This window comes from Puma concolor, chromosome A1, assembly GCF_028749965.1.
Source record: "Puma concolor isolate L17-30 chromosome A1, mPumCon1.1.hap2, whole genome shotgun sequence".
NCBI lineage: Eukaryota > Metazoa > Chordata > Mammalia > Carnivora > Felidae > Puma > Puma concolor.
The window spans coordinates 29,864,009-29,887,177 of NC_141667.1; the positions used below are offsets into that span (position 1 = coordinate 29,864,009).

The 23,169-nt window shown below is 42.3% G+C and overlaps 1 long non-coding RNA gene across 1 annotated transcript in view; it reads right to left on the reverse strand.

The window, feature by feature from the left end:
- Nucleotides 1-10,167: 10,167 nt before the first annotated feature.
- LOC147584071 (uncharacterized) overlaps nucleotides 10,168-23,169 on the reverse strand; it is a 51,759-nt gene continuing 38,757 nt past the window's right edge. The window contains exons 2-3 of the long non-coding RNA XR_015255142.1: nucleotides 17,035-17,202; nucleotides 10,168-10,598 (exon numbers count right to left, since the gene is read on the reverse strand). This is a non-coding gene — a long non-coding RNA (uncharacterized LOC147584071). The remainder of the gene's footprint in view (nucleotides 10,599-17,034; nucleotides 17,203-23,169) is intronic.

Here is a 23,169-nt window from a genome sequence, read left to right on the forward strand (position 1 = left end):
CCTAACTCCCCGTGCTACCAGCCCCTTCCGTCCTGTTGCATCAGTTTCCAGCTGTGGTTGTTCCAGCCTCATTGTCATTGTCAGAACAGCATGATGAAAGACCTACAGCATCTGATGCAAGACAGTGCTCCCTCAGTGCCCTCTCACCCAACAAGCTGACTCTGTCCCCTGTGTGAGAACCCGGCTGCCTGGCTGGGGAACATCTGCCAGTCCCCAGAGCTCCAGATTCGGACTTTGAAAGCAACCTTAGGTCTTTACATGTGAAGCAGAAGAACTCTGGAGAACTCTGCACACAGGTGGGTTCGCTATGACGGTCAGGAAGGTAAGAAGGTGATGTACGTGCCAAGAAAAGGGAAAACAAACAAACACCCCAGCCTGGGGATCCACAGCATGGACCTGCCACACTTTCCTGATTCATTGCCTCCAACCTTCCAGAGACAGCTTGGAACATCTTGCCTATGAAATACCTAGCACAAACACTTGGTACTTTTATTTTCTCTTAGGGTTAAGTACTGAAAATGTTGGTTACTATTGAGCCTACTAGGAAAGTTTAATTTAAAACTTAACACTTTCAGGGTGCCTGGGTGGCTCAGTCAGTTAAGCATCCGACTTGGGCTCAAGTCATGATCTCACGGTTTGTGGGTTCGAGCCCTGCATCGGGCTCTGTGCTGCCAGCTCAGAACCTGGAGCCTGCTTTGGATTCTGTGTCTCCCTCTCTCTCCACCCCTCCCCAACTTGTGCGCTGTCTCTCTCTCTCTCTCTCTCAGAAATAAACATTAAAAAAAAATTGTACAAAAGTTAACACTTTCCTACCTTGTGGGCTCTGACACATTCCTACCAGTGTTAAAACAACTCCAGGGAAAGAAGCAATGCCATTTCAACATAAAACGACAGCTCCCAGGACTTTCATTTACCACCAGTGATTACTGCTCAGGGAAAGGATTAAAAGTATATATAAAGCATAACTCCAATTCCCCACAGTCCACCTGCTAGTTCCTTTCTGTAGCCAGCATCATATTTACCAATAAATTTTAAGCCAAGTATGAAAAAGTCAAGAATACCAATAACTGTTATTTGGAGTGCTGACAACGGGCATAATGCAGCTATTAACCAGCACGTCTGACTGGGCTCATTACACAAATATGCCCATCCTTCTGGAGGGCTGTGGGGAGGAGCGAGTGAGGTAATGTATCCGGGGTGCTTCGCACGACGCCTGGCAAGTGGTAAAGGCTTGATAAATAGCAGCTACCGCTATTATTAAGCACAGCAGTGGGGCCCGTGTGGAAACTCCATACAGTATTAGGCAAAGGGAGGAGGAAAAATGAGGAGAAATGCACAGTAAGAGGTGGGGCGGGGGAGAAAGAGGAGAGAAAAAGAGAGACCAGGAATCGGACAGACAAGTTTTGCGAGTTTTCCCCAGGATAACTTCTACCCTAGACGCACAGTCCAAAATGACATTTTTTAAAATCTGATTGTTAGATGCTGCCAATTGAGCTAAAATTGTATATTTTAAATTTATGCAAGATTGGAAATTCAGTTAGCTATATTTAGTTTCCTTCCTTTTTTTTTTTTTTTTTAACAAAAATGAAAGACCCAGGTGATAATTTTTTCTACCTACGCAGTCCTAAGACTAAATCCTGGTATGTGATCATTTCATAGGCCATTTGCCTATCTGGAATACTTGGAAAATGTGCCTGATAAGGTAAAGCTCCCCTCTCCTGACCCAGGCAACCAAGACCTCCCTTGATCAACACAGTGAAATGGGTGATATTTCATCATCCCCAAGGCTCTTTTGATGTACAGGAATAAAATACATAAATGACGTTCATCACCAGTCTCTCAATGGGGAGAAGGACATCAGTGTCACTGTTCTGAATATTTATTTGTGTCCTGTATTAGTCCTCGGGAAACTTGAAGAGCTTTTCAGCAAGAACCTGTACAATAATATTATGACATAATATAAATTAGAATAAGGAATCAACAGCAGGGATAAAATAAACAAAAATAGAAAATCAAGCCTAAGGAAAGCCCAAGGCAGCTAATAGAGAGGCTAGAGTGTGCCTCAAATTCAGCTACAGAGAGTAGTTTCCAGGAAACCAGAGCAGCAACCCAGGAGCCAGGGCCCATGAGGCCAACCTCAAGCCTAGAGAGGAGGAAACAGCAGGAGCCACTGGAATCAAAAATGGGATTGCAGGGCAAGGCTGAAGATCTTGCAAGTCTGGACTGGGGACAGCCAGTGGGCCAGAAATATCCAACTTTATTTCCATTATTTCAACCCAACCCACCCACCTCTCCATCTAGTATGGCCCCAGGGAAACACAGATCACTAGTTTCCAAAGACCCAGTGTGTAGATAGTCCGACATGCTGGTTAAGGGTGCTTCCAGATGCTTTTAAGATCAGATGAATAAGTGCTAAAGGAAGCATCTGTTGAATACCTGCCACAAAGGCAGGAATTTTCTCAAGAGACATGGTCTACTCCAGCATGGCAACAAGTAAATGCTAAGGTTGTGGCATTCTATACCATGGATCGTGGCTCTGATGCTCTTGGCATGGACTCTAGTTAAAACAGGTGTTACCAATCATTCAGCAAGGTCAAAAAAAAAAAAATCTCAGAAATGCTCTCATGTGCAAAAGCTTCCCAGTGAACCTGCCTGGATGAATTAGCTGCACAACGTGCCCCTAGAGGAACTACACGAATTAGCCTGCAGCAGTCGTTACTAGATACAGAGCAATACATTTTGGAGGACATCTGCCAAAAGAATAATTATCATTTTAGAATAGTTAATGTCAAATGGCTCTTAAAAAGAGAAAAACAATTAGCTAGCAGGACCACCTGTTTGTGGCAGACCCCTCCTGGTTCCTTACAAGAGGGCACAGATCAGTAAACTGGAAGGTTTGCATGTTTGTATTATCCTATTATCTATAGCCAGGTATCCAGGTGATTGCACAAAAGTTTCAAATCATTGAAATATAATTTTGCACATAGGTGAAAAGTGACAAACTAAACAATCCCAAATTATTATCTAATTTCTTAACAATCCATTCTGGCTAACCCTGCTTCTTCCAGAAGTATGAATATACAGTGTACCAGGCTTCCCATCACATCCGAATTAATATTGTAATAGGTTTTTTAAAGATGGATAGCTCCCATACTGAGTTGCAATAAGTTTTGTGGTTTTTTTTATCTTTTCTTTTTTTTAAATTTTATTTAAATCCAAGTTCGTTAACATATAGTGTAATAATGGTTTCAGGAGTAGACTTTAGTGATTCATCACTTACGTATAACACCCAGTGCTCATCGCAACAAGTGCCCTCCTAGTGCCCATCACCCCTGTAGCCCAACACCCCACCCACCTTCCCTCCAGCAACCCTCAGTTTGTTCTCTGTTTTTAAACTTTTTAAAAATGTTTTATTTAGTTTTTGAGAGAGAGAGAGAGAGAGAGAGAGAGAGAAAGAGAGAGCGCACATGGGGGAGAGACAGAAAGAGAGTGGAAGAGAGGATCCAAAGGGGGTGGGGAGGCTCCGCACTGACAGGCTGATAGCAGCCTGATGCAGGGCTCAGCCTCACAAACCACGAGAGCATGACCTAAACCAAATTCGGACACTCAACCAACTGAGCCACCCAGGCGCCCCTGTTCTCTGTATTTAAGAGTCTCTTAAGGTTTGCCTCCCTCTCTGTTTTTGTCTTATTTTATTGTAATAGTTTTTGAGTGACTTGGCCCCTCCAATTACCTTTTCTGATTCAAAAGTATGAGGAAGGAATCCCATGGGTGTCTATTCTCCAGCGTCCTTGTCCATTATTTCCTATGATAAGCAGAATGGCTCCCCCAAAGACATCCACATCCTAACCTGCAGAACCTGTGAATATGTTAGGTTACACAGTAAGGAGGAATTAAGGTTGGAGTTGGAATTAAGTTGCTAATTAACTGACCTTGAGAGGGGAGGATGACCCTAGATTATTGTAGTGAGCCCAATGGAATCACAGGGTCTGTAAAAGTGGAAGAGGGAGACAGTCAGAACTAGGAAAATGGCATCATGAGAAAGATTCAACCAGCCTTTGCATGCTTTGAAGATAGAAGGGGGGCAAGAACCAAGGAATGCAGACAGTATCTAGAATCTGGAAAAAGCAAGAAAGCAGAGTCTCCCTTAGTGTCTTCAGGAAGGAACCCAGCCCTACGGTCACCTTAATTTTAGCCCAGTGAGACCCATTTTGGATTTTTGACTGTGAGATGGTAAATTTGCTACTTTACTAGTATTTTATTTCTCCCCAGCTGCAACTCCTACATAACCCCAAAATTCACCTCTCTCTTTCTTCCCAGACTTAACTGATTCTTCAACCTTGAAAACACCAATTGGAATCATCTGGGGAGCTTTCAAAATACTGAATCCTAGGACTCACACCAGAAATTCTGACTTAATTGATCTGGGGACAGCCCAGGTCAGGAATTTTTTAAACTCCCCACATGATTCTAATGTGCAGGTGAGTTTGAGAACCACTGTCATAAAGGGTGTGACATATGTTCTCATTAACCCCTCTGTGTCTCTGCAGTTTTTGGTCTCAGATTCTTCAGACCACACTGCTTCTTATTAGAATCAAAAGCAGATAAAAAGCAATAAAAGATACAAGCTAACATGTCATTTTTGACAGACTTCTCTCCAGAATAAGTAGGGAACATAACCAGCAGTAGTGGAGAAGCCACACCTGAACTTTGCTTGCTCCTCATGTAAAGTATGGGCATAGGAATAGTGGTCTCCTAAACCCGTATATATAGAGATCAGATTGTACGTGCAAAGAACAGAATCCATCGTAGCTGTGTTAAGTAGGAAAAATACTTATTACAGGCCACTGCAAAGGCTTACTGAATCAATGGGAAAGCTGAAGATATAGCCTCCAACTCAAGCTTTCAGGAACAAAAAGCCACAATGCAGAAACAGGTCACCAAAGGAGTTTCTGCCTCTGCTGCAGGAAGCAGCTGGCTCCAGAGCCACGCTGCACTGCTGTGATCAGGAAGCTGCTACAGTGGGAAGGCTGCCACATCAGAAAGTTGTATCATGCCTACATACATACCAGCATAAGGGAGGAGCCAACGCTCTGCCTCTTAGTACTCAAACCAGCTAGGTTACTAGACACTGGTACCTATCTTGAAGCTGCCACAGAAAAAAATAAATCCCCCGCCCCCCGCCCCATGACTCTGCTTTTCAGAAAAAAGCAAGCACAGCAGAGTATAGCCTCCACTCCACGTCCACCTTCCAAATCTTACCCAAGTGTGTTTGATTGGCCCAGCCTAAATGACATCCAAAATGTTAGCTGCAAGAGAGTCAACAAGTATTTTACTTTCTAACTTGTGCAGATCATGAAAGTTCACAGAACAAATCCTGAATGGATATTGAGCACCGATCCACCATAAATGCCACAGACTGTTCCTCCGGCTCGTCAACATCCATCCATACTTACATTCTCTCCATATTTAAACTTCCAAACAATAATAACATAACTGCCCCTGTACTTAAAAAAACATGTACTCACCTCCCCTCAAAAGAAACTCAAAGTTCCATGAGTCTGCATCTATCTTTGAGTGATATTCATTCCTTCTCTAGTTTAGTTTCAATTCCACCAGGGTATTTATTATATATAAATTCACTTATAAAATTAACCACTATCAGTAGACCATATGTAAAGTTGTGATGAAAGGGATAAGGGAGGAAGAGAAATGGTTAATTATATAAAATATACATGTCAGAGCAAGGAAGAAATCGGTGGTGGTTATGATAGTTCCAGTTTCAGGTGCAAGTCTATAGTTGGTATTTACAACTCTTGTCCTACACAGCCCATTGTAGGTTACTTTTGTCCTCAGTCAGCATCACGGCTGGGCCAACTTATTTAGCTGATGGAGTCACCCGGATCTTTATTCCTAGTGAATCTGAACACTAGAGGATCCTGATTATATTCAATTTCTGTAGTCTTCCATTAAAGGTATATATTTAAGATACACATTAAAAATATAATTTGATATAACTTTTACCACTGGGCACAGCACTACTATGAAATGCCCCAGAGAATCCCCTCCATTCCAAAAATACTTCTCCCTGCTCCCATTGTATAATGGCAATCCTATTTCCTCTTGACAACGGGGCTCAATCACCCAGCTGACCTAATGATGACCCCTCTTCTGTCTGTTGGTTCATTTGCATGAGGTGCCCAAATGGTGACTGGCAATCTCAAATTTCAGTTTAATGGTACGAACTGATATCATGTGCCTCCTGGTATTTTCACTGAGGACCCAATATTAGTTACGTGATATTCCTGCCAAAAAATGCATAACCTGAATCTAATTATGAGGAAACACTGTCAGATCGTGGAAAGAGGCTTACAGATATCCACAAAACAGGTCAGTGTGTCCAAATTATTTCTTAGCAACTAATCCTCAAAACACGCCCTATCCTGAACATGAAGATATGTGTGACCATCCTAACAGTTCCATTCACATACCTCTTCCTCAGTCCTTGACATCAGTCCCCCTATGTTTTTCCCTCTGTATGTCTAACCATCTAGCTATTCCAGTGCCCATTAACCATCACCAGTGATTCAGCCTCGACCTCTGAACATCTTTACTTTCAGGTAATATTGACAAGTGCTTCCCACTAAGAGATTGTTCTTTCCCTACTGTCCTTCAAAATTACCACCGAGTGGGGCTATCATACTACAGAAGCTGACTTCCAGCTGATACAAGCGTGTCATGTGGAACACATCTATAAACCAGGCTTGATTTTTTTTTTTTTTTACCCAGTTAACACGTTCATTGGGCCCACACCCAAGGATCTATAGGTAGGGATTAAGGGAGAGGACAACGCAACAATAGGTGATACCCTGGGAATGTGAGCCCTTTGTTCAGGCAATGTACCTGTGCCTTCAAGACCACTTAATGATGAAGTGTTGAAGAATGAAGAATGAGAAGACCCATTCTTATAGCTTGATTAATCAGATAACACCAAGCCCATGGACAGCTCAGGTCACGTGGTCACTTGGTATTCCATTAAAAACAAGCCAGGCCTATTTCCCAAAGGGAGTATTTTTGATTAGGTATATCAAGTGGGATCCTGACAGACCAGTCATCTATTCCATTCCCGGAAACATCATGATCCTTAACTACTCATGATCAATCAACTACCCAATTAACTATTCCAGCTCCCTTAGCAGAAGCAGCTTCCACCTTGAATCGTGCATTTAACTATTGCTACTTGTCTTCTGCCACTCCAGGATCTCAACAAGCCCACTGCAATAAAAATTCCCATTTCAATAGCAGCATCTCTCACCTTTACCCCTGCCCTGACCTAGAGAGGATTACACTGCAATATTTGCCAAGGATATATTTCTCACAATTTTGTTTCTCAGTGCATTGGTGAAAAGAGCATTCTCTGGACCTCTTTAGTTAGTTACTGGGTCATACGCCATATGTGAAATACCTACTTCAATAGTTCTTTCTCTCAGGATTCCTCCCCCTACATTATACCATGGATTTTTGACGCCTGAATTTCCTTCCATGTAGGCCACCTTTGAGTCCCATTTCCAGTCATTCAGCCAGGCCAAGAGTTACAACCATTACCAGTTGCACCAACTAGAACAATGAGTCCAGAATCTTTGGGAAATGCACCCACACCAACAAATTAAGCCAGATTTAAAATTAAGCTTCTTCCTCTCTGGCCTAGATTCTCATAATGCATTCCCACACCTGTTCCCTAGGTTTTTGCCGATATAAATGAGCAAGCTCTTGCAATTCCTCAGTTGTGTAAACCTTTGCTTCATAAGATAGACATTGTACTTGTCCTTCTGGGGACATGCTGGTGTCTGACTCTGCTTACAGATCTGGAACAATGAGTGGTGGGAAATAGGGGCAGGAAGAAAACTGAAATCCCCTAGCAAGGAACTTATCTCAGTAAGGTCATTACAGAGTCTCTAAGCAAGCCCTGACCAGCCTTATCAAACAGAGAAGGACAAGATGCTTTTATGGCAATGAGGTTCAATGGAGTTTTGGGGAACCTGGTACTCAGGTTCAACTGAACCCACCCAAATAGTCCCAATTCACAGGGTCCTACTCTTTCCCAATCAATACTTAAAGTTTTACATAAAAGAACTAGTGGTTCTATGAGTTTAGATTATCTTTTAATCATCAGCCCACAGGATCAAATGGCATTTGATGTTAGAATGCATCAGCTCTGCAGCTACATGAAATAAATGGTTTTTCTAGAAAGTTGTGGAAGCTCCTTAGTCCTCTGATATGTCTCATGACAATAACCTTAAAATCCTGATTATATCATTTTCTTTCTTGAAGTTCTCCGATGTAATTATAAACAGCCACCCAACTCCACAGATCTTGTATTCCTTATTCTCACCATGGTGGTCAGCAGGCACTCTACCAAAGTCTTTGCCTTCACTGGGCGCTTCATTCTAAGTGATCAATATTTGAAGAAACTACTTCACCATTACATGTCATATATTGCTAGTATTCCATATTCTAATGCTAACATAATCATTGCTACTTTCAAATCAAACCCAATCAAATGAAAAAAAATCCAAATTTCCAATTTTTTAAGAGTCTGTTGCCTATAACCCTCCTGGTACCAATCACAGTCATGGACAGGGTTCAATTCCAGGGAACATAAGCAATTCTAGCAAGAAAATGAAGAATGAAAAAACTTATTATAGGGCATTAGAAAGCTTACTGAATCAGGGCGCCTGGGTGGCTCAGTTGGTTAAGTGTCCAACTCTTGATTTTGGCTCAGGTCATGATCTTGGGATTTGTGAATTTGAGCCCTGCATTGGGCTCTGCATTGATAGTGAGGAGCCTGCTTTGGATTCTCTCTCTCCCTCTCTCTCTGCCCCTCCCCCACTCATATACACTCTTTCTCTCTCTCTCTCTCTCTCTCTCAAAATAGATAAATAAGCTTTAAAAAGAAATAATTTTAAAAAAAATTTTAAAGCTTACTGCATCATTAGGAGAGTCAAGGATTTAGGTTGACATTTCAGAAACAGCTCCCCAAACTACATGGTAGATCTGGGTCACCAGGGGAGCTCTTGGTTCTCCCAAGATTAAGAAACTGCCACCTCTTAAACGTTACAACTACCAAAGTCCAGAAGCCATCACAGTGGAGCGGCCCTCATGGACAGGAAGCTGACACCACACCAAACCAGACATGCTTTAATCCTCACTTGCAAATGAGCTTTCTGTGACTGTCTCCTGACATTCACACACTTCTGCTAATGCTGCTGCAGAAAATTCAAATGCCTTAGGGCGCCTGGTGGCTCAGTCTGTTAAGTGTCCGACTTCGGTTCAGGTCACGATCTCACGGTTCTTGAGTTCAAGCCCCACATTGGGCTCTGTGCTGACAACTCAGAGCCTGGAGCCTGCTTTGGAGTCTGTGTCTCCCTCTACCTCTGCCCCTCACCCACTCTCACTCTCTCTCTCCCTCTCAAAAACAAATAAACATTAAAAAAAAGAGAGAGGGAGAGAGAGGCGCCTGGGTGGTTCAGTCGGTTAAGTGTCCGATTTTGGCTCAGGTCATGATCTTACCACTGGAGGGTTCAAGCCCCACATCGGGCTCTGTGCTGACAGCTCAGAACCTGGAGCCTGCTTTGGATTCTGTGTCTCCCTCTCTCTCTGCCGCTCCCCTGCTCACACTCTCTCTCTCAAAAATAAATAAACAAGTAAAAAATTTTTTAAAAAAAAGAAAATTCTAATGCCTCTATGACCAAACTTTTTAAAGAGAACACAGAAGCAGTGAAAGCATGACCTCTGCCTCATTTCTACCTTCTAAACATTGCACAGTGCAACATAATGGCAGAACTTAAATGACATCCAGAGCCCTGTGGGTAGGGTAGTCTGGAAAATGTGGTGTTTGGCTCTTCAGCCACTACAGTACAAGAAGGCATATTAGAAGGCACGTGGCATAGACAGTAGGAGCAGATCTAGCAAACCCATCACAAACCCCAAATACTAAGTTCTAGTCTTAAGCTCTGACAAAGAACTTTTGTAGATGTAACTCTGTTTGCAACCAGTGGGTCCACTACTTACATTTCTTTATATTCCCCACATACCTATTTTTTAATTCCTCAACAGTTATAAATAAATTGTAAGTTCCAATTGATTGAATGACTGGTTTAGAATATGTTATAACAGAGAAAAGCATTTTTATTTTTCTGACTCATTTCTAGAAATCACTGGGCAATGTCTCCTCCACACAGCTGCAGCACAAAATATTTGCTGTTTACCTTGATGAGATACCAGAAGGTCTTCTGAATCATCTGAGTAACAATAAATTATATTTGGTAGCATTGTAGATGAAGTACGTTGTACACTATACTCATTTCTGGAAACTGACATGGCTAACCAATACACCCCTTATTTTCCATTCACTTCAGAAAACAGAGAGTTTACTGTCTCAAGGAAAGACACACTTTCATGGCCTCTTGAAGTCAATAATGTGACTTACAGAAGAATCCCAGTAGAGATGAGCAGTCTGTCTTCTCCAAGATATCCCCTTTCTTATCGTGCATTCAGTTGTCTTGAAACTCCCAAAGTCTCTAGAGTAATTGTTTTGCCTGAAACAGAGAACATCTTTGTGAGTGTTTCTCAGAGGAACAACTGACCCAGAGAACTATAGGCCCTTCCTTCAAATTCTATTCTCAGCAGAGTACTGGTTTTGGGTATATAAATACCCAATTCATTCATTGTGCCTAGTATTGGCCAGAACCCAAACCTTGCACAGCCCCTTGGCCTGCTCAGATTTTGGGAGGGCAAAGGTCATCCTGTCTATCATCCTGTTTTCAGTCAGGACTATGCAAAATTAATCCCAACCTACAAGAAACTGATTGTAACCTGGGAATGACATAAAATAGCCATTTTCTTCTCTGGTCTCCTGTGTTACTTCTTAAGGCATTGATTGAAAAAAAACAAGTAGCTAATGAAAGGTGAAAAGATTCCACTTCAGGGGCACCTGGGTGGCGCAGTCGGTTAAGCGTCCGGCTTCAGCCAGGTCACGATCTCGCGGTCCGTGGGTTCGAGCCCCGCGTCGGGCTCTGGGCTGATGGCTCAGAGCCTGGAGCCTGTTTCCAATTCTGTGTCTCCCTCTCTCTCTGCCCCTCCCCCGTTCATGCTCTGTCTCTCTCTGTCCCAAAAATAAATAAACATTGGAAAAAAAAATTAAAAAAAAAAAAAAAGATGCCACTTCAGAAGCACCAAGAAGACCTTGACAAAACCCATATGGACCCTCAAAATGATTTTTCAATGATTTCTGTGTTTTACTCAAAAAGTTAAGGATTTGGGAGACAGCCCACAGCAAGCAATGTAGAACACATTGACTTGAGCAGACCAGATCTCTCTCTCTGCAAACAAGAGGGAAAGAAAGAAAATGAAGATAATTATCATAGTAATTCAATAGCCCCCTTTCCTCCTGAAATGCTAAAATCCTTGCCTCAAACTTTGGTGGAGACTGATTACAGCTTAGTAGCTGCTCTGGTCATGGACCTTAAGAGCATTCTTCAGAGTGGAACGATCTTCCATTCCACGTCCCCGCTGCAAACTTCGTGCTCCTCAGCAATACAGGATAATACCCTTCACTTTCTTTTGACAGTCAGACCCAAACTTTCCTGTCTAACCCTAAATTCTCAAGACTTTTCTATCAAGGAATGCTAGGCGCCCCCTGGAGGAACTGGCCAGGATGGAGGATAATGGCCCCAAAAGAAGGTGTTTACTATGCCTTTTTATTATTATTATTTTTTTAATGTTTATTTATTTTTGAGAGAGACAGAGACAGAATGCGAGTGGGTTAGGGGCAGAGAGAGAGGGAGACATAGAAGCAGAAGCAGGCTCCAGGCTCTGAGCTGTCAGCACAGAGCCTGACGCGGGGCTTGAACTCACAAGCCGCAAGATCATGACCTGAGCTGAAGTCAGCGACTGAGCCACCCAAGCGCTACTATGTCTTTATTTTTAAAAGGAACCATGGGCAATTAAATGTCGTTTATACTCCTTTTTAAGAAATCAAGGAAGGAGTAAGAATAACCTCTCAGGATATCTTTTTAGAATCCTGTCTGGCCCTCAAGGCAAGTCCAGCTGTGTCTTGTCCCTTTGTGGCATCTGCCTGTCATTGTCTTACAACTCCTTCCCCCAACATGCACCAATGGAGGCTTCTGCCTATGCTTTGCCTACCAGACCTAATTTGTGCATTTCATTCTCCCTAATTGTCTTACCCCCGCCACACACACACATATGATCCTCTATCACAACCCCAACATAGTCATAAAAGGCAATGACTTCAGAGCTAAATAGTGTCAGCTCTGATTGTGGCTGCACCATATACAAACTGTTGGGCAAGTTCTATTCCTCAATGTTCTAATCTGTAAAATGAAGTTAATAATAGCATCTACCGGGGTGCCTGGGTGGTGCAGTCGGTTAAGCATCCGACTTCAGCCAGGTCACAATCTCACGGTGCGTGAGTTCAAGCCCCGCGTCAGGCTCTGGGCTGATGGCTCAGAGCCTGGAGCCTGTTTCCGATTCTGTGTCTCCCTCTCTCTCTGCCCCTCCCCCGTTCATGCTCTCTCTCTGTCCCAAAAATAAACGTTGAAAAAAAAAAATTTTAAAAATAATAGCATCTACCACAAAAAGTTGCTTTTGAAGGTTAAGTTATGAATGCTATTCAAGTGATCAGAAAAAATGTCTGGCGTAAGGTGGTACTCAATATATATATCAGCTCTTATTGTTACAGGATATGGCATCTAGATGGCATATTGAGTAATTACATTTCCTTCCTGTTCTAACAAACAGTAAAGTACTAGATGTTGGCTATGCCCACATCTCCATTCAGAGGAAGTGGTCATGGATATTCTTTATTCTTTATTAAGATACTATCACTGATGGTCACTGAACCAAAAATGAGTGCCCAGGACTGAGGCAACCACATGTCCATAAGATAAACATGAGCAAGACATTGCCAAGGAGACAACTTGACCTAAGAAGCTACCTAATTGGAGCACTCCACATTGAGTGGTGACAACCCAGCCCGATCAGAATTTCTCTCTTGGAAAGTTGGAATATAAAAGCACACAGGGAAGAAAACAATAGAGGCCTGTTTGAAAGACATTGAAAAAATGGCCAGATCACTAGTAGGGCAACCATATTCTGAACGGCAATTATTCACTGAGTTATTCACGAAGCCAGAAGAACCTTAAGCCTGGGAAGCAGAGGATCCAGTGATGGCACAGGTGGTGAGATAATTTCCCACATTTTTTTTTCACTTCATTCACACACTTAACATATGCAACTTTCATCAACCAAAAGAAAAAGTCCCAAATGTACAAGTGAAAAATATCCAAACTGTTAACATAGGATTAACTAATACCAGCTACTTTTAAGTACAGCTGTATAAATTCAAAAAAGCTATCCTGTATGTATATACAAAATTGTTTATACACAAGTCTATACATAGGGTCTATACATTTATTTCCTCAGAACCCTTAGGTGTGCCACCTCTTGGTGAAGACACCAACGCTTCATTCACATATTTTACGAAAAAAGAAAGACTATTTCCAGGACTGACAACACTGTGCATATTGTATTCAGATCATGTAGGCTCCATTCAATTGATTAGGATCTTTCTGGTGCATCTTTGTGTTAAAACCTATCTCTTAAGTGGTGATTTTCAACCTTCAGTGTTAATAGAAACCTGTAAAATTTGTTAAAATGTAGACTCATGGGCCCGTTCCCTAGAGATTCTGATTCAGTAGAACTGGAGTGGAGCCTCAGACAGGGAGGGTCACTATTTGTGACCTCACAGGTTATTCACCGTACTCCTCCAGGAACACATTCATACTGACGACAATGCGAATGCTTCCTGAGAGTTGTGCAGTGCACAACCTGCCCACCTAAATGTGGTGGCCATGAATAGTCCTCATGTAAGTGGCTCTAAGTTCACACTAAGAAATACGGAGAGTGACTTAGATATGTTCCTTTTTTGCCATCTCAAAGAATCCAACAAATATGAGTTCCCTGCTGATCCACCCAGGTCCTAGTTACTATTCATGCTTAACAAGGTGTCTACAGTTGGGCAGGACTAAAGCAGAGAGGGAAAAGGATAGGCAGAAAAAGGACCAGTGCATTTGTGTTTCATTATAAGCTTCAACAAGAGGCTTGAAGTCTAGTCTAAATATATGTCCCTTCTGAGTGCTACTGCTGTGAAGCAATTGGAATGAAAGCAAATACAAAGAGCACAGAATGAATTGCTGGTGAAAACCCTACAACACCCTGAGGCACTGGCAATGCACTCCCACCTCCCTGCCCCTCATTATAGGTGTTGCTTTCGAAGCCCCATTAATTGGTGAGGGTCCCAATATACTTAAGGAGTAGAAAGATGCACAAGCCCCTGAAAAAAATCATTGTGCTTCTAGAGAAAGGATTTTTTAAATTTTTTATTCAAGTTCCAATTAGTTCACATGCGGCGTAATATTAGTTTCAGGTGTACAATATAGTGATTCAACACTTCCATACATCACCTGTGCACGCCTTCATCCCCATCACCTAGTTAATCCATTCCCCCCTCCCCTCTGGTAACCATCAGTTTGTTCTCTATAGTTAAGAATCTGTTTCTTGGTTTGCCTCTCTTTTTTCCCCTTTGCTCGTTTGTATTGTTTCTTAAATCCCATACAAAAGTGAAACCATGTGGCATTTTTTTTGACGAACTTATTTTGCGCAGCATAATATTCTCTAGCTCCACCCATCTCGTTGTAAATGGCAAGATTTCATTATTTTGTATGGGTAAATAATATCCCATTGTGTATATACACCACCTCTTCTTTTTTTAAATTTTTTTTAAGTTTATTTATTTTCGAGAGACACCGGGAGTGTGGGGGAGGGGCAGAGAGAGAGGGAAAAAGGATCTGAAGCGGGCTCTGTGCTGACAGCAGACAGCCCGATGCAGGGCCTAAACTCACAAACCATGAGATCATGACCTGAGCTGAAGTTGGATGCTTAACGGACCAAGCCACCCAGTTGCTTTTCTTTCTCCATTCATCTATCTATGAGCACTTGGGCTGTTTCCATAATTTGGCTATTGTAAGTAATGGTGCTATAAACATCAGGGTCATGTATCCCTTTGAATTAGTAATTTTGTATTCTTTGGATAAACACCTAGTAGTGTGATGGCTGGATTGTAGGGGAGTTCTATTTTTAACTTTTTGAGGAAACTCCATACATACTGTTTTACACGGTGGCTGCACCAGTTTGCATTCCCACCAACCATGTAAGAGGCTTCCTTTTCCTCCATATTCTCACCAACACCTGTTGTTTCTTGTGTTGCTGATTTTACCCATTCTGACAGGTGTGAGGTGATATCTCATTGTAGTTTTGATGATAAGTGATGTGGAGCATCTTTTCATGTGTCTGTCTTCTTTGGAGAAATGTCTATTCATGTCTTCTGCCCATTTTTTAATTGGATTATTTGTTTTTTGGGTGTTGAGTTTTATAAATTCTTTGTCTATTTTGGACACTAACCCTTTATCGGATATGTCATTTGACAATAACTTCTCCCATTCCATAGGTTGCCTTTTAGTTTTGTTGATTGTTTCCTTTGCTGTGCAGAAGCTTTTTATTTTAATGTAGTCCCAATAGTTTATTTTTGCTTTTGTTCCCTTGCCTCAGGAGAAATATCTAGAAAGAAGTTGCTACAGCTGATGTCAAAGAAGTTACTGCCTGTGTTCACTAGAGAAAGGATTTATCATCTTGTATCAAGTGAGTTCAAGTCAACAGGTTTTTGCTGAGCACAGTTAGGTGCTGATGGAATTAAAAAAAAAAAATTAGAAGACTCCATCCGAAGCCACCCAAGGAGAGAAGTGTCTCTTGTGAAGAAGAGGGACACAACTAAAACATGTAAAGAAACTGGAGGACAAGGAAGAAAATATGTCATCAAGTACAAAGTTAATGAGGCGGTACCTGAATTAGAGCTCAGGAAACCAAGAGACAAGTGAGGCTGTGGAGTGCCACATGGAGGCACTTGAAGAATATTCTAGCAGCTACTTTTGTAAACAGTAGAGGTGTCTGAGGTGTGAAAGGAGAAACACACTTGGTCATTTTTCTGTCGGTCGGCATTGCCTTTGATCCCAGTATTGGACTTGGTCACATTCACATGCTCTGGACCCTAACATTTTACTCTGATTTTCCCGAGTGCACCTCACTTCTGCCATACGCTTGCCTTGACTTCTCAGACACTGGGCTAGGACACCAACGGGAACCACCCAGCACTTGTGCGAAACTGGTGAAGCGAGAGAGATGACACCTGGGGGCAATCCTCGACATGTCAGGGCTGAGAACTTGCGGGTGCCTGTCCCACTTGTGTCCCTTGAGTGGACAGTTCTGAGAGGCATTTTTCATGGCTCTCAGTCCCAGAAGGAACAGGCCCCAGTTTCTCACAGCAGTGACCAAACTTGATAACAAACTCTTTACCAACTGGCTTTGCCGCTTGTCTTGTTTTCCTTCTTCCCCATCCCCCACTCCCATTCGCTGACCTCATTTCCCAAACCACCTGCATACAAACCCTTGTCTTATGCCCTATTTCTGATAGGAACCCTGGTATGAACAATATCCTAGAGAGATAATGGTTTCTGGTTCCTGATATTTTATGCTCAATTTGCAGGGAACTCTGACACAGGCCTTCTCCCCCAGGCACACTCATCTCAGGAAGGTTCAAACCAAAATGCACTGTGTGCTTCATCTGAGGTTTTGCCAAAGCTAAGATTATAATTCCCAAAGGCCCAGGATATGAGGACGAGGAGCAGAAGGGAGTATTTTATATTTCCCAAGTCCCCGTTATGTGCCACTACTGTGCTATATGTTTGTATCTTATCAACTGTTACATAAACCTGATGAGGTGGGTAGAATCTTTTTTTTTTTTTTTTGTAAGAAATGAGGAAACTGCTCAGCAAGCAAGAAGTGACAGAATCAGGATTTGAATTCAAGTCTGACTCTCAAGTCCATATTTTGCCCACTTACCTGATGTTTTCTCCCACGTACTAATTCATGCCTGGGGTTAGGTGCCTGTTTCTCAACAGCGTCAGGGGTCTTCATCTTTCAGTTTTGTCAGTTTGGGAACTCGAAATCAGTGATCTGCAGCAATTAGGTGGCATTTTAATCTCTCCAGGTTGTGGCATAGAGTTGTCCCTTTAAGCAGGAGAGAAAGTTCAGAACATAGAAAGCTGCTTATGTCTGTATGCTACACCCAGGGATTTAAAGCCGGCTTCAGTTTGGCTCTGAGAAATGCAAGGCACCTGTCTGGCCAGTAATGAACACAGAACGTGAGTCAGACCTATCATGGCTCGGGGCTCAATGCTGAGCACACAGTAGGTACACAAGAAACATTTGCCAAACTACCCGTGAGCTCTGAGAGCCAAGGCTCCACTTCCCTCCAAGTGCCTGCCAAAAGTAAATTGTTGGGGGCCACGTAATACATCTCTATGCTCTCTACACCGAGCCCTACTTGTACCTTTTACATGCCAGACCCCAGAATAACAGGGATCTAAACACATTTACCGAAGTCACACAGTAGCATTTTGAGACTGAGAACCGCCGGCCTCCTTTGTGATCACATAGCTTCTTAACCCACAGCTCTTTGAGCTGCCACTGTTTATATTGCTCATACAGGATTAACCAGATCCCCACTGCTTTGTGCCATCCTCTGTGCTTCCTGTTTTTGTGTTTATTTACTAATTGGCTGGCTCTAGTTGTTTCCTATTGATTTACAATTCAACTCAGAAAAAGTGATTTAAGTGTAGAGTATTGAAGGCTTGGATCTATATTCTCACACAGCTTCTTTGGTCAGAGACCATGTCGTCTCTGGGAATATCCACTCACCTAGCATTTCCCAACCTTGGTGAAGAAGAGATCAGAATCATTAAACCTCCCAGAGTAGACAATGCCACATTCATCCATTCACTTATTGAGACAGAATACATTATTTCTACACAAAGAAAAGTAGGGGGGCATGTGGCTGGCTCAGTTGGTAGAGCACACAACTCAGTCTCTGGGTCGTGAGTTCAAGCCTCACGCTGAGTGTGGAGTCTACTTAAAATACAATAAAAAAAATTTTTTTAAGTCTAAAAATAAAGACAAGTAGGGACTTTAATCCATTTTCTTGAGCACCAGGATGCCACAGAGTTAGGACTCTATGCAGTGTTTCTCAAACTGCAGTCCCTTCGACCAACTGCATCAGAATTCCCTGCCATGATTATAAATAGAGATTCCTGGACTCTTTCTCAGACTTAATGTAACAGAACTTGGTTTTGGTTTTTTACCAGGTTATTATTAACCAGGAGATTCTCATCACACTAAAGTTTAAGACCCCCCCAAGATGTATGAGGACTTACATGCCCTACATGGCCAAACAAAGATTTCATTAGTGGACATCACCTATGCCTTGTCCAGTTCAGAGCCCTCAGGCAAGTTCTGGCACTGTATCACCTAATCTTCCTTCATTACATGAATTTAAGTCAATAAATTGGTAGGGGTGAAAAGAAACTGAGAAGAGAAGAAAAATCAAGGTACTACAATCCAAGAAATTCACTGATGAACTCAGGAGGAAATTGCCCCAAGAATAAACCATGACAGTTAAGTCACAGAAAACACATATTTCCAACTATTTCCCACATCTGTGTATGGCCTTCAATAACTTCCTGCAGGTATCCCCTTTTGGCTCCAAAACTGTAGTTATCCAACTTATACTCTGGAAGCAGGGAGGAGTTAACCCAATTGTCTAATTTCCATTGGGAATGCAGGAGAAATTTGGCTTTATCTTCAAGCTATGTGTTATAATAACACCATTTTACAATTTACAATTGCAAAGTAATTTATGGTTTCTAACATCTTTTAAGGATAATACCCCACTTAAACTTTGCATTGTTAGAAATACCCAAATTATAATGTATACACTAATAAGGTTAACAGCAAGCCAGGATTTGGTTGTCTCCTCAAGTAGTTTTTTATTTTTTTTTATTTTTTTAAATGTTTATTTTTGAGAGAGAGAGAGAGAGAGAGAGAGAAAAGGGGAAGAGAGAGAGGGAGACACAGAATCTGAAGCAGGCTCCAGCCTCGGAGCTGTCAGCACAGAGCCCAACTTGGGGCTCAAGCTTGTGAACCACGAGATCATGACCTGAGTTAAAGTCAGATGCTTAGCTGACTGAGCCACCCAGGTGACCCTCAAATAATTTCTTTTCAACACAATGAGGTCTTGAAAACAAGATGAGAAGACATTCTTCAGCAAGGATGGAGAAACATGCAAACTCTGACTCATAGTCTGAGTTTCCCAAGACAACATCAATGTCCAGACATGTACTCAATGACAGAAAAAAAAAACAAAAAAACAAAAACCTGATGATTTGCCAGAATGAAAATTAGCTCCTCTGATTCAGTGGGTTTGAGTGTATAAATTTTGTTAATAAAATCACCTGCTATAGATCAGATTCCAGGAGACCTATCATGTCTTAAATCATTTCCTGAATTTATTCAAATCTGCCTGTTGAAGAAAGGTTCACTCTCATGCATAATGCCTTTGACCACAAATAAAGTCTCTGCCATCTGTTTTCACACAAGGAAAACACTATTTGGATTCAGTGATGAAATAAAAAAAAATCCTATTCACATAAATCCAAGTTTTGTTCTCTTACCCTGGGATCCCTCCTGCTGAAATTACAAGGAAAAGAACTTTGTTAATTAAAAAGATGAAGTGTGAACATGTGTTATTCAAGAATATTGATACCTCCACCTACATCTCCAAATTATTAACATTCACATGGCCCTTGGTTTTTGTTTGTTTATCGGCAACAAGAGCTTGTTTAAATCAGGGCTTCAGATACGTCATTTTATCAGGCACCAGCAATGTTTCAGAGGGTACATGGAGATGTCTTTCTTTTTGGAGCTCTTTATAGCCCTTTTAAACAAATATTTCAAGGACATTTATTGCCACTGAGTATCTTATTGAAATAGGAAAACATAGGTGGATTCGGTCCACTCCAGAGAATTTAAAACTGGTTAGACAAAGGAAATGTCATTATCATGGTTGATACAGATGGATACTGAATCCTTAAACTCCCCCTGTTGATGACTTTTGCTCTGGATTATGGAGGACATTGATCAAGAGTAAACATATAGTCTTCAATACAGCCTGCAGTTTCAGTATCACACTTCCAGATCTACCCTGGGGAGCTAGTTTTGAGGACTTTTTTTTTTTTCCTTCTTTAATACCAGACCTAGAATTAGAGCAGGCTCAATAGCCTGTTACTTGTCTATTTTCTCTCCAGCCCTCACTATGTTCCTGACTCTCACATCTTACCATTGTCCCTCCAGAGAAGGAAGTAGGGGAATGTGTAAAATGTGAGGTAGCCCTTCCTCTGAACTATCCCCTAGGCTTCTTTTCCCTGGCCCCATCCACAGGAGGACCTCAGGCCCGGAGGTGCCTAGAACCTGACTTTCTATCATCCTAGAAAAGACAGGGGGTGAAGGGTGGTTCTGTTTATAATCTTTACACTTCTCTCAGCAAGAGCCCCACCTTCTAGCATGCTGGCCTCCTTGAGTGTAACTAATCCACATCAGCATCCCTCCTTTCAGGGATAGAATACGGGGCAGTGGGAGGATGCTTCATCCCTGCAGCTTGGAAACATTATCAACCCAATATCTCAGGGCCACACAAGTCAGAGGTCCTTTCTGCCACCTCTTACTTCTGCCCATGACCCCATGATTCTCCCAGGACAGAACATCCAGGCCATGCTCTTCCCTTTGTGTCCCAAATTAGTTCAGATGAATCCTTCACACCATCTCTTACATCTGTAGCTTTCCATATTCACTGCTTTGACTCTAATTCAGACTTTACTATTTGCATACCAGGATATATTAGAAGAGGCTCTTATCTTGTGTTCCTTGACTCATCCACCAATCACTCTCTGTTGTTTCAAAGGACTCTTCCTGAGAGTCATTGTTTTCATGTCATGATGGTGGTATAGGAAAATATTAATGGGGCATGAATACTGAGGTCAGTCTGTCTGGGCTCCAATCCTGAATCTGCTACTTATTAACTGTTACTTTGGGCAAGTTACTTAATCACTCTGTGCCACAACATCCTCCACCTGAAATAGGGATAATATATACATATCTCATAGGATTAATCTGAAGATGAAATGAATTAATATAGAAAAGGGTCTGGTATTTAATAAGCATCCAATAAGTGGTAGCTATTATTACTATTATTATGGAATATGGCTCAGACTTCTTGGCCCAGCATCCGTTGGCCTACACAATCTCTACTCTGGAACTGTACTCTTAAAATGGTAGATGCTATCTTGGAGCTCCCCATAGCTTCTAAAAGAAATTAGAAACCCAAAGGTGATAAGCATGGTGGCCAATGAGCAAATATTTAATTCGAGCCAAGAGCCTAGAAGAAGTACAAAAAGCCGGGGAGGAGATGTGGTTTTCTTCCCTCTGCTGCTCCTGGGGACACATGCTATGCTCTGTGAAGCCAGAAGGAAGATTTGAGCTGATTATAATCTAATGAGGCTGCCAGATCAGTTTTACTTTCCAATACAGCATAATGACTGGTGAGTCCCATGGGCCCTAAGTCAGGGTTATTTTAACTGGTGGCATTATCTGGGTCAGACCAGTCAGCCTCCACGGGGAACACTCCGGGAAATGTCATCTTCCAAGGCAAAGTGGGAGCAGCCCTTACCACTCAATAGATGGTGATACCCATGGCATTTCCAGGGCAATTTCTGAGTTCGTGAGATATAACAAGGGAACACAGGATGGGAAAAACAAAAGGGAAAGGAGAGAGAAGAGGGACAAGGACACAGCATAGCAGGGGGAAAAAAACAATACAAGTGGAATAGCAGTTAAGGGGCAGAGGAAAAGTGATTTAAAAAAGAGAAGAAGGGGGCGCCTGGGTGGCGTAGTCGGTTAAGCGTCCGACTTCAGCCAGGTCACGATCTTGCGGTCCGTGAGTTCGAGCCCCGCGTCGGGCTCTGGGCTGATGGCTCAGAGCCTGGAGCCTGTTTCTGATTCTGTGTCTCCCTCTCTCTCTGCCCCTCCCCCGTTCATGCTCTGTCTCTCTCTGTCCCAAAAAAATAAATAAACGTTAAAAAAAAAAAAATTTAAAAAAAAAAAAGAGAAGAAGAAGAAGAGGAAGAAGAAGAGGAGGAGGAGGAGGAAGAAGGAGAAGAAGGAGGAGAAGGAGGAGGAGGAGAAGGAGAAAATAAAAAACAAAAAGAGTAGAAATTAAAGGAACTGAGTACTGGGGGACAAAGCATGTCTGGAAAAAGAACTAGAAGCTCCAAGGGGCTTGTGTGACTGATGGATTCCGAAGACCTAAAATACACAAGACCAAAAAAAAAAGAGGAAGGAAATACACAACACGGACACACCTTTGGCGTCTAAGCAGTGTCATCTAGAAATATTTGTTAATAAGCTCAGTAAAGTGCGAAATCGAAGACTGGTCTGGCAAATTCGAATCAGCCAGTTAGATTCTTAAAGCTTCAGACCTCTCTTCTCCAGCCCTAGCAGGTGGCGTGGGCAAGTTACTTGGGAGTTCCCCCATATACTGCTTGGAAATAAGGCTGGTTCAACAGGCTTTGAATCCCCAGGCAAACCCATGCCGTTGCTGAGAGGAAGTGGGATCCACCGGGTTTGCCCCAAGGTTAGCAGCACGGGGGCGGGGCCTCTGCCTCCCTCCCCATTAACGGTCTGGAGAGGAAGGAGGCCTGGGCAGCATCGAATACGCTTTGGGGTAATAATTTAGCCACCCCAAATTACAGGGTCTTCACAAAATGGTCACTATCTTTCCACACTACATTGTGGAGAGACGGTGAAAGAGCTTATATTTCTGAGCTCTTTGTCTCGTATGTCAAAAACATCATGAAAAATACACTTGAAAACCACTGCTATCACCTACAAAATCAGGAGTGGAGATCAGATTTACAGACCAGTTTATCCTTTATACCGCCCTCCACCCCTCCCCCAAAGTAATAAAAATGGGAATATGGGGAAATGCGAAGGTGCAATTCAACTAAGCAATATTTTTCAGAAGTTGAGAAACCTTTCTCTATTAAAAGTTCCAGGGGCACCTGGGTGGCTCAGTGGGTTGAGAGTCTG